The sequence below is a fragment of the Anguilla anguilla genome, chromosome 7, assembly GCF_013347855.1.
Source record: "Anguilla anguilla isolate fAngAng1 chromosome 7, fAngAng1.pri, whole genome shotgun sequence".
Lineage (NCBI taxonomy): Eukaryota > Metazoa > Chordata > Actinopteri > Anguilliformes > Anguillidae > Anguilla > Anguilla anguilla.
In genome coordinates, this window is record NC_049207.1 from 45,568,262 (window position 1) to 45,580,827 (window position 12,566).

The window sequence follows — 12,566 nt, forward strand, 5'->3', positions numbered from 1 at the left end:
TTACACACAGTATGCGGGTGATGTTCCTTTAGTCAAAACTGTGACCCGTCAGCAAATAGACATTTACAAACACGGTACTGTCAACAGAAATCGCTCATTTGAGATTACACACAGATTGTGACATTTATGCCATTTGATTTCTGGGCAGGTCACAGTTTCAAGCAAATGATTACCGCAGGGGATGATCACATTTTCAACAGGTCACCTACCAAGTAATTACAAATCGCAAACTTGTCAGTAGTAAGGCGCGTACGTATGCCTTTCTTTAAACTGTCAATATCAGTACTGTAGGTTTCTGAGAAACAAACACATTGGGCCTCATTCACAAAACCTTTCTTTAATTATTCTTACTTTTGTTCTTAAAAATATTCCTACAAAAAACAATATGAGATTCATGGCACATGTGCAGTCCTTTGTTTTTGTGCACATCGAAATTTGTCTAATTTCGATTGTATTTCAAGATTTTTATCCATGGAAAGTGACCCGTTTCTGTTTCTGCCTTTTTTTATGAACAATAACAATGGACTTGATGAGGCGTAACTTGAATATGCCTCATTGCGTTTCATACCTATTCGGTTGACTGGTCGGTCCAAGGATCCCTGTTAAATTCAGGGCTGGTTTTTAAGATCTTGCTCACTATCTGTAAAACCATTTCATGGACTTGACCTTCACATTTTCAGGATTTAATCAAACCTTATGTTTTCAGTTGGACCCTGCCTGCCCCTGGCAATTTTTAATTTTTAAAATTTTTTATCTTTTATGAAGCCAAACATTCAAGCAGAAACAGTTTAGAAGATCTTTAGGCTTCCTTGTATCTCATCTTTGAATTCTGTTCCAAGCCATATCAGTGAGGTTATAACTGGAACTTTTAAATGAGATCCTCATGTGCTTTTATCTGATTCTATATTTGAATTTTAATCTTCTTCCAAAGCACCTTGAATTGCATCATATAAGTGCTCATCGCATTGTAGTGTATCGTTTAAACGTGTCAGCGATATTCATTTTTTCCATTCACTCACAGAGCTGTGTCTGCTGCACTACAACAGGAAGCGCCAAACTACAACCATTTTCCATGACAATTATCCATCCATCCATCCATTATCTATACATGCTTATCCTGGTCTGGGTCGAGGGGTGCTGGAGCCTATCCCAGCATGCACTGGGCGAGAGGCAGGAATACACCCCGGACAGGTCACCAATCTATCGCAGGGCACACACCATTTCCTGACAATTAATCCCGCGAAAATTAACTGACAGCTGGCTGCTCCAGGCATCGTCTCTGAGAGGGTCCTTCTGACATTCGCGGGACAGGACGGACCCAAAAAGGACGTACGGCCCCTCTCTAATTGAGCGGGCGCGGGGGCGACGGCTCCGCGAGCCACCGAGGCCATTATGGGGACGTCCTTGACACATTTCCTGGGGAAAAAAAAGGCAATAAAAGCCCCGTTTCGGCGAGGAGTGTGAGGGGCGGGTCGCTCGCGGGGGCCGTCGGATCCGGTCGGTTATCTCCGATCCCGTCACTGTCGGCCGCGCGTGTCACCACCCCGACGCGGAGGACACCTCCGGGGGCGCGGCGGACGCGTAACCGACGGTCCTCGTAAAGCATTCACCCCGCAAACGGGGAAGGACACCCTGCCCCCCGTCGGCGTATTCAAATTCATCCTGACCGCCAAAGACACTTTCAATGCCCATAAAGTAAATGATGTTCAAGGAACTCTCTGAGCCTGATATTTGCTCCCATGAAAAATACATATTTTGTCCATAATCCAATTTGATAAGTGTGCAGTGAAATATGCGGTACCATCATTAATATGCAGTACTATATATTAATATTATCGGTTATTATCATAAAGCACGACCAAATGCCTGTCATAACCAGTTATGACCACATTTCACAGCTTTTGACAGCTGTCATAATACTGCCATCATATAGCAATCAGATTTTACAAAACAGATTCAAATGATTTCATTCAAAATGGCCACTGAATTTATTATGACTTGTTGCTATAGCAAGCTGTAATATGCTGTCATGACTGTCTATGGCAGACATTGAATCATGCTCAGAGTGTTATGTCAGCTACTGTATATGGTGGATAGTTCAATGAAAGTGTTATGGGATATTAATCTCCTAATATTAGCCAGTTGTAAAATAGTTATCAGGTATAATCCTGGATCAAACCTGAGGCACAGGAGATCACTGACCACATGTTTGAGAACATTGGTCACAAGACAGTAGAAAAGGAACACCAAGTAGAAATCAACCAATCTGGGAATTTTACTGGAAACTCCCCGTTTGTTGGGATGATTGGTGTGCAAGATGACGTTGGTTACTATAAGCCGTGGAATGATTAAATCACATTTCCCTCCTTCACAAACGCACATATTTTCATCAGTCCAAAAAATTTCCAGAAATGAGCTTCCTACTTTATTGAGGCTCATGGTGTAATCCATCAGATTTATCGCAGGAAAGTAATTGTATTATCATGCTGTAATATCCTTAAGTAACCTTGATGGACTATGGCTGGCATGTGTTGCAGGATTTCCATTTCGGTATTGTTTTTCCATTGAGTTTTCCAATTATGTATTTTAAGTTTGACTGACATGCTGTAAAATAACAATGGAAATTGCATTCCAACTTTATAGAACTAATAGGCCAGATAGTGTAATTCATAGTGAGGACTGAAGAACATCAGGCCATACTCATTATACCTGGAAATACATGACAGTGTGCAAAGGAATTTAATTTTTTGCAACATCAAACACTTGCAATTTAATAAATAAATAAATAAATAAAATCTTCTAAGTAATAGGAAATGCAATTAGTCAACTTTTTGACAATTAAATTGGCTTGCATGTTTTCCTGAAAGGACTGTAAAATAAGCGTATCTGTGATTATAGGTGACCTCTGTGTTGAGTGCAAACAAAGTGAGTTTGAATCCTTTGTATTATTTGTGTAAAGTATTGTAATGAGTCCTGTGTAATTATAGCCTTGCTTCAGATGGCTCTGTATTCATTAATCTTATGTGTTGTTTGTAGGTTACATCAGTTAAAAATAAAACCTTTTCTAGCTTCGTTCTTGAGATTTCATAAATAAAATTACCAACTCAAAGGCATACTATGTGGGATTTTCTCCTTGAAAATATAGAACAACCATGCTCAGTCATGACAATGGCGCACTGGCAATCTGTGTCTGTGTGTACTCCTGCCCAGTCCTTGCTTGTCTGCCTGTATTTGTTATCCTAAGAAGTGTTACCTAATGCTAACTGAATGGCTGGTCAGTGTTTGGTAACATTACAGTATGTAGCTGCTGTAACTAGCTAAATTCAGTCATGTTTGGCAATAATAGCTGACTGGCCATGATGGCCGATAATTTGCCCTGGGTCCAACAACTTCTCTCATCTCATATGGGCTAGCTGGCTACCATTAGCTAGGTAATAGGGATGGGTCCACCAGTTGGAAAATACTGTATCCTGTATGAGGTTTTTTCCAAATACAGCTGCAGTTCAACGACTACCGACCAATATCCGTGATCGGAGAGACGCATTGTATTTTTCACTAAAATCATATGTTAAGTGAAAGTGCAGTTGTGCCTAGATTGCCGTGGGGATTACCTGGTAGGCCACAGCCTGGAGATCTTCTAGGCTACTACCCCAATCTGATGAAGGGGGAAGGTGGCTTCTCATCGAGGCATGTGAATTTGCATAGTATGCCTTTAAATATTTATATACACATTCTCAATAGCTATCTTAAACCTTCTGGTGCCTCACCAGTGAAGATGAGCCTTGTGGGTAAAATAAGTACTAATATTTAAATATTTTTTTCCATAATTATTCAATGGTGGTTCTTCAGTGCTGTTCAATTGGCAGAAACAATTGTGGACTATAGGACAGGTCGATGTGAGCCAAGCACAACTCTTTGGATGTGTGTTGAAAATATGAAACAGCTTGGCTGATCAGTCACTGTGGCAGAGGCAAGGACTCACGTATTCTTCAACACAAATGTCTCTAGGTAAAATGGCAACCCCAGATGGGCTAAAAGGCCTTTTCTCCTCATCTATCTTTCTTATGCAATGCACATCCATATGTAATCTCTTCTGCCTTTTGATGTGATGCTCATGGCTACAGAGAAGGCATTCCCTGCCCAATCAGCGTAGGACACTGGGGAGGGCTATCGGCCAATCACAGTGGAGTAATAGCTTGGGGGGGAAAAAAACACAGTAAAGCTAATCAATATGGAGACTGGACAGAGCCAGAGCTGGCATCGGCCATATTGCTAACTAAACATTCTGCTAAATCGCCTCTTAGGCACGCGGCTGCGGCTTCGGACCGCCGACGAGAGGACGGTATTTTAAGATGAAGCCGCCCAGATTCTCATTGACTGGGGTCACTAAATCAATGCCTGTCATTGTCATGGAAATGAAGCGCTGGTTCGGCATTCCGCTCCCGCTTCCAAAGCGCAGTTACTCGCGGGGGCCGCGCCGGCAAGCGGCGCATGAATATTTCATGCCGCGTACGCCTTTACCTATGAGAAAATATCGCTGTGGGTGTAGCAAACCTAATAGATTTTCCGGGAATCAAATCAATCAATTTGTAATGTTGGGGTTACTGATAGCCCGCTTGGGCAAGGTGTCAGTCCTCAGGGCTTACTGCCCCCACTCTGGTTGCAGTGTACCCCATTTTTAAATTGAGGCGCATTCTGGCAGCTCCCTCTCCACAGACCGGCACATCATTCTTACTTTTTCAAACCGTCACCAGGGCATCCTTTCAAGAAAGCGAATGTAGAAAGCGAAATAAATGGCATCCCAACGCACGCTGGCCTCCATTGCGCTACATTGGGCAGATCGGTCACAAACATCTTTAGTTTGCATAATCGTGCACCATTGTCTGCAATTATAAATCTTCCCGGGCTTGTTAACTGAAGTGAACTTTATTACACATTATGTTCAAAACACGTCGATAAAATCCACGCAAATTTACGCCCGTCGTTAAATTGCAGGACTGTTGGCTGAAATGAAGGGGTAGGGATTGAGTGGGCGGGTCAAATGAGGGGCAAATTAAGCGAGAGAAAATAATTTTGTGATCCAAGTAAGATGTCAGCGCCTAATAATTATTATTCCCTTTGTCAGTGCTGTATGTGTTTTTTCCTCATTTGTTTTCATAAGTGTCAAAGCGCTACAGAACGGTGAACCGCAGTGTAGTAAGTGCTTTTAAACAAAATGTAAATGGCGGCTATGCGCTATAAATCTGCATTCAGAAGCACTTCGTACGCCTGTGACTCCCCCTGAGTGTGAGCGATTAAAATTCTTCCAGTAGGAAAATGAATTCGCTGTGGCTGATGTCAATTCCTTGTGTTTATTCTCTATTTGATTAAAGCAGCTCCGTAAAGTAAATACAGTATATCGTCCGGGTGTCCCAAGGCCTGTTTTTCTTGGCTAAAAAAAGACAAACCAGACGTCCTTTCCAGATGAATAATTTAACAGATGCAGAACTGTGAAAATTCGAAGAATACCTGGCTTGCAGGCCGACATTTAAATTGTGACCTGACATTTTATTCCTGAGAAAATAACTTATTTAATCGTTAAATGAAATGCAAAGTCATACCAAGCATTTGCAACAGACTCACTTGCAAAATGTATGGATGTGCATGAGTATAGGATTCCCTCTGGTGTAGAATAAGCACAGTGGCTTAGGTAGAACAAAAGTGCAATGTGCCGCATATTCTAGATTTGCATGTGAGAACAACTCCTAGTTTTTCCCTGAGTACAGCTGGATATAAACCAAATGAGTGGTCTGCCCTCTCTCAGAAGACATCCACACCTATTTAATAATTAAACCCAGAGAGAATAATTGAATGTACGATACTGAGAACGCACCTACATTGTTCCCCTCACTGGGACTTGTCTGTAAGGGTTTGACATACAGTACTTAAACTTCATCCTATTATTTTAATGAAAAAAGTTTGAGCACCTGCAGACTTTTCAGACTCGGCGAGCTCCTCTACTACGTTCACCTCTGACCCCTGTTAACTGGGAGGGCAAAAGAGCAGGGTCTGACCTGACTGTAACGGTGATGCTAACTGTGTGTGTGTGTGTGTGTGTGTGTGTGCCCACGTGTGTGTGTGTGTGTGTGTCTGTGTGTGTGTGTGTTTGTGTGCCCACGTGTGCGTGAGTGTGTGTATGTTGTCCTCACTACAGTGTGACTGTCTGAGGGGGGCCTCCCCCAGGCTGTTCCCCTCTCTCTCTCCTGTTGACACAGCTCCTCTCCTCTCCTCTTCTCCCCGGGGAGATCCGCCAGCAGCTCTGTTAATCACAGCTGTGTGGAGTCAGAAGAGCGCTGTCAGAGAGAGTCCTCCGGCAAAGCCGGAGCCATTCAGCACAGCCACTGTTTAGGGATGCGTAGCTTCATCACCTTCACCTTCCTGCTTCTGCCGTCTCTTATCCATGAATATATATGAATATATATGCATGTATAGTGCCAGCTTTTTCTGCTGCCAAGATTTTCCCATTGACTGGCTGTGCAATAACTTGCCCCTCTCTCACTGCTGCCAGGCACTGATCTCCTCACCCAACTCCTAAATCCACTCTGCAACGTGAGCATCATCTGTCTGCCCTTCTGGTAATATGCACTTCAAGGACAAGGGCTAGTTTTTACAATTTTGGGACGTGCAAGAGCTTGACACAATCAAACAAATGGCGATTAGAGACCAAATCCCTGTTTTAGTGGAATGATACTCGACGATACACGATATGCTAGGGCACGTTGTTAGGCATGTAGCAAAGTTGAGTGCCTTAAAGCTCCCGGCTGTTTGAGTTTCATATTGCTTCTGTGAAATGGAAACATCCATGGATATCCTTTTGGGCTCAGAGGAGCACAGAAAGACAATATTAAATTGAAGACTTTGGTGTTTCTTTCCACATGTTAAGGTTATTTGGTCACTACGCAACAAGAGGTCAATTTCTGAATTTAGTGGGGATTCACGCGGAACCTTATTCATTGTGCCCTCGGCTGTTGACATTGAGTTAGCCATTTTCTTTTCTGCGCACCAATAAGTGAATCAACAGACATCCTGCTTTGAAGATCTGGACATTGAATCTAAGAACTGAAAAAAATCCTCTGCTTTCTGTAAAGATAATTGAATGTAAAATGAAACAAAAATGATGCATGGACATTTGGTTAGTCATGCTCATGAATATGGATCTTCTAAGAAGAATGGTTGACCCATCCGGGACCAGAAACAATATTCAGCAGTGTGCTCAACCGCAGCAATGGCTCCTCAGATAGCGAGCCCGGATTGGCTCGCTAGTGACCCCCCCATCGGCACAGTGGTTGAGGCGGTTGAGATGATCAGCTGTTAAGAGAATGGAAAATGGTTGGAGAATGGTGAATGATCCTTCTGCAAGCAGATCACCGTACTGCCCATTTGCAAAATGGCGCGGTGCAACAGCTGTTGCCAACAGCAGTCCAATAGGTGATTGCTTGCTGGGTAATGAACCAAAAAGAGAAATCACATTCATTTTATGGCTACATCTGTATTTGGATTCTATTTTTATTGGTTTGCACTAACAAGCACGCTGATTTAAATAAAGATCAACCCATTGGCAGCCAATTTCTTTTTACATTATTTAATCCAATGTGATAGTTCCCTGGACACTTGAATCATTGCATCAATTTGTTATAACTAAAAAGGCTATTGGTTTTACATTAAGCACTGACTCCGATCTTTCTGCTACAAATGAAATTATTATGGCCCTATTAAATATTACATAATGCAATGTGAAGTGCAGCGACATAATATTTCCACAATTGATAACACTGAAGCACTGTCCAAACTTGCTCATCAAGGAAACATTTCCAAAAACACTTTCAATTTAAATACAGGTTCTTTGCCTCCATAACTTTCATGATTTGTAAGCCACATCAGCCACTGCTGAACAGAGGCTCTTGGTGTAATGCTGAAATGCATAGGTAGATAATCAAAAGGGATTTAATAATAAAATTAACAAAGAACTATAATGTATACTCCTAGCTAAAGTAAATATAATTTATTACAATGTGTGAGCAGTCTATGAGTCAAAGTCTTCCTTTTTCGCATTATGGCTACAGTCATTACTGGACATTATCAGATATAACTGGGACATGATTCCCTTGGCAACAATATCTTTTACTGATGACCAGTGCATTCTTAAGTCACCAGTGGACTCTTGTGTCAAACATCAGGGAAGAATTATTTTTATTGGACACATGTAGTTTATGGAAATCAGCAAAGAAATCGAATTAGCCTTGACAAGTTCTTTTTTTTTTCCGGCAAAAACCTTTCCTGGGTTTACTTTTGGGAACATTTCATGGCTTTCTTTGTCCCGGTTTTAAAGCACTGGTGATTGTAATGGGGAAGGTAGGGAATCAATGATTTTATTGATGATTGATGACTGACAATCTCATTTCTGATTGCAAGTTCATACAGCATGTGAACAGCAAGGAAACTGAAAAGAGGCGACTGCACCTTACACAATGCTCTCCAGAGATAGACGTCTTAGAACACTGGCATTTATCTGACCCCCTTGTTTCAGCCAAACTCTCGCTGAATGATAATCGTGTCCTACTAATATCGGTTCGGGTTACACTGTGATGTTTTCGTCTGGCTGTGACATTTTTGTCCTGAGAAGTAAAAAAAAAAAACAAACAAAAAAAACGGCATTGGAATCACTGAGGAATGTCAATCAGGTGGCCTTTTGACGTGCTCTACTTAAGATTCCGACTACAGATGAAATGGAAAGGAACCAGCGCGTCTTGAGTCAAAGCCCCCCGCCTTCAGAACAAACACAGACAACGCGACCCGACTCTTAATTTGGCACCAAAATGATTTTTATCATGCATCCCATATTACAGAACCTCTGCTAGGCATTTGCATAATTAAATCACATTTCACATTAGTTTTTAACTTCTACATTAAACTTTATACATTTAAAAAAACTATATTTACCTGTAATTGCAGTAATATTATGTTGTCTGTTTTAGATGTTTTGAAATATGGCTCCTGTTATCTGTAGGAAGCATTTTAAAGTCACATACGCTGTTTTTGAGTAGGTTTCGACACCAGCAGCTTAATATTTTTAAAAAGTGCCCCCCCCCCCCCCCAGTCCAAATGTATTGCCACTGCTATTTTCAACATAAATTAGATTTGTGCTGATTTTTCAGTTCTAGTGTTGAGGGTCATATAGGTGCTCCTTTTTGGTTGAACCAGCCTACTATCACAGAGCTCATCATGAGCCATTTGGATCAGTCGATTGCAGTGAAAAGCCCACACCCTAAGGATCAGCACCCAAAAGAACAGTGACTTGTTACTGACAGGGAGAAATGTCCAGATAAACAGCTTTTCTCCAAAGATATTTGCTCATTGGTGTGAAATCCCCAGCAAACCCTAACACCAACCATAACCTTAGCCACAGCTGAATGTGTAGACAATGGCTATAAGGATAGAACATACTCATGGACTGGATAGACCATAACCATGGGCAGGATAGACCATAACCAGTGACAGGCTAGGCCATAACCATGGACAGTCTCTATAGCCATGGACAGGATTGCTTGGATAAGGTTGCGTTTGGCATCGATCTTCCTCTGACATCTGCAACACCCACCTATTGGCCTAATGTCACATTTTGGAGAGGCCCTCTGGAGCTTTTTGGTAAATACCACATCCATATTAACAGTGTGATAAATGGAACTGCCCTGACAGCCAGGTCCCAGATGGCCCTGCTCTGCGGTGACATTTTAGGGCGAGATTATAATGTCACATTTTTCCCCTCATGCAATAAGTAATGCCAGGGAATGGGACCTGTACACTCAGTCCTCACCAGTTTGCCACATTATACCTAATGGATATTGGAATTTTATACCACTCACTGTGCAGGCCAGCTGTTTGAAAGTTGTACATGTTGTACAGGTTCAAGATGTACAGGTTCCATTCTTACTTCTAGCCACACTCTTACTGCCCCAAGCCCAGGTACCGGAAGCCACTTCAAAAATGTTGAATAAAGCAATATCATATGTTAAGCCATATTTGTTCCAAGTTAAATAAACGTAGCCTGTATTTACAGACTATGATCAGATTTTTTTTTGGTAAGCCTAATCTATTTGCTGGGTCATATAACGGTCACAGCAACCGCTGCCAATTCAAATTAGTTCAGACAAATGAGTTCCTCCGCATTCTGACCGCCACCGCTTCCATTCACTTTGCACTCCACCAGTGGCATTGTGTGGTTGTTTTGTCTCAAGAGTACACTTGGCACAGGTAGACTGCAAGCTGATGATTGTCCACAGGGCTCCATAGTACCTATGATTATAAAGTCATGATACTGAACCTGCTTTTTTTTTTAGAGAAGACAGGCCTTACACTCATTATATCCTGGAGCACAGTCGCTTGTAAATTCTAGGGTGTGACCCAGAGTGGGTCTCACAGGTTGTGTCTAAGTTTTAAAGACGTGACACAAAATTGGCCTAAAGAATCCAAGTGCAAACGGCATCACCACTATGCAGCGCTGAACTGTGCTGGCTCCAAAAACATATTTCCCTCCAAAACAACAAATGTATCAGTTATCAATGATAATCAGCTACATATGGTCTTAATATCTTTTAAAATAATTTACGTTTTTAGTTTGAGTATTGGTTTTCATTTTGATTCCATGAAAACCATACCGTTTTCAAATTCAAATGAGGATGTGGACATAATTACTGGTGTAATTATTTAAAAAATAAACAATTTTCCCTGAATTATTAATGAAATGACAAAATACTTTTGAAGCATTTATGAAGTTCTGCAGCCCAAAGCCCAGCCTACAGAAGTTAATGCTCACTCTGTGTAAAAACTAATGTCTGTTTTGGGTGTGTGTGCATGTATATAGCATTATATAACATATTCCTGTCTTATAAACAGTTAATGTATACTTTTAATTGGATAATTTTGTTTTATTAATTGGTTATCTATAGCCTATGGCTTTTTCAATTGTTTTCTGTAAAATGTTATTAGAATTCCCGGTAGCAACTGTTTAATTTTGTTTGCTGACCCATCAAGTGCACATCAAGTCAATGGTCCATGTAAATGCTTGGCACATCCTGCCAAACACTCTCCCTGGATTTTATTTTTGTCCGAAAATAGCCATAGGTACTCCATGTTCTTTGACAGCCAGTTTTTTTTTTTCCAGAACATTCTTGTGAAGTGAATGTCATACTGTATTGTATTTCATTCTCTCATGGTCATTCTGTTACTCAAGATTTCTCAATGCTGTCAAAACTGGTGCTGGTTAGCTGGTTAGGTGCACTGGCTGATCAGCTGTTCCACTGTGCGCAGCATGCTTTACCAGCTAGCAGCTTCATGTTTGATGGCCTTTTGTTTTTTCTTTCTTTTTTAAAAAAACATGACATTGTTGGTAATATGATGTATTAGGACAGGAAGCCGTTCTTCATTAGTTTATCCTTCATGCACCTCTAATTGAGGCAGGACTACCACTAATAATGATAAAAGATTCCACTTAAGAGTGAACTCAGGTTTAGGTCATTAACCTCAACCACTACCGATCAGAAACACGAAGATGACATTGTTTCTGTTCTTTGGTATGATGAACTCTGTGGCCCCAAACGAGAGTGATTAGTGTGTTCATGCCAGTGCCTGGCTCTCAAGTCGAAGAATGAAACACACAAACAACCTCTTGTTCATTCAGGTTCCTCAAGGCCTCAAAAAAATAGTCATGCTATGAAATAACCAGATGGTATAATTCATTTCATTCATTTAATCATTTCATAGAGCTCAGAAAATAGCTCTGCTTTTACACTCATAAAATATATTCCTACTTCTAACCTGGAAACTGTATTAAATGCATTGTAAATATATTATCATATATTCCACATATACTGGAAAATATCCCTACATTAAATAGCCATGCATTAAAAATACATCTTAAAATACAATCCAAAAATATACGTGAAAATTATTTTCTTCCATATGGCAGTTTAGAATACTGAACTCAACCAGAGTAACCACAGCAAACCCTCTTGAACCATAGATGCATTTGAAAGTATTAGTGATGCTCAAATGACATTATTAATCATAAAAAGCTGAATTCCAGTATCAAAAGTCCCCTATATGAGTTGGGCTTAGCAATGTTTTATGACAGGTAAACCATGGTGTAGGTTCTCACAAAAAAAACCGTCATAAGGTTTAGAGCACATTGAAAGTGTAATGCAAACAAAAAGACAAATGAACATATAGAACAGACCATAGACAGAGTGGACAGTTGGAATGAGGGGCTTGTTGGTTAGCACGCCCTGCTAACACATCGGGGTTAAGTGTGTGTCTACATTGACAGAGGATGCTACTGCAACAGCACCGGCCTGTAAATACAAATAAGAATTCCAAACTGGGACAGAAGAGACTGCTAGGAAGTGCTCAGGAGGACTAGGTGGGAGATATCAGATGGACTGAGCTGAACTCTGACCCTCACCTCCAGACTCATCTTGGTTTTCTACTGCGGGGCAACAGCGAGTCAGGTGGGGACTGAGCTGCTAAAGAAA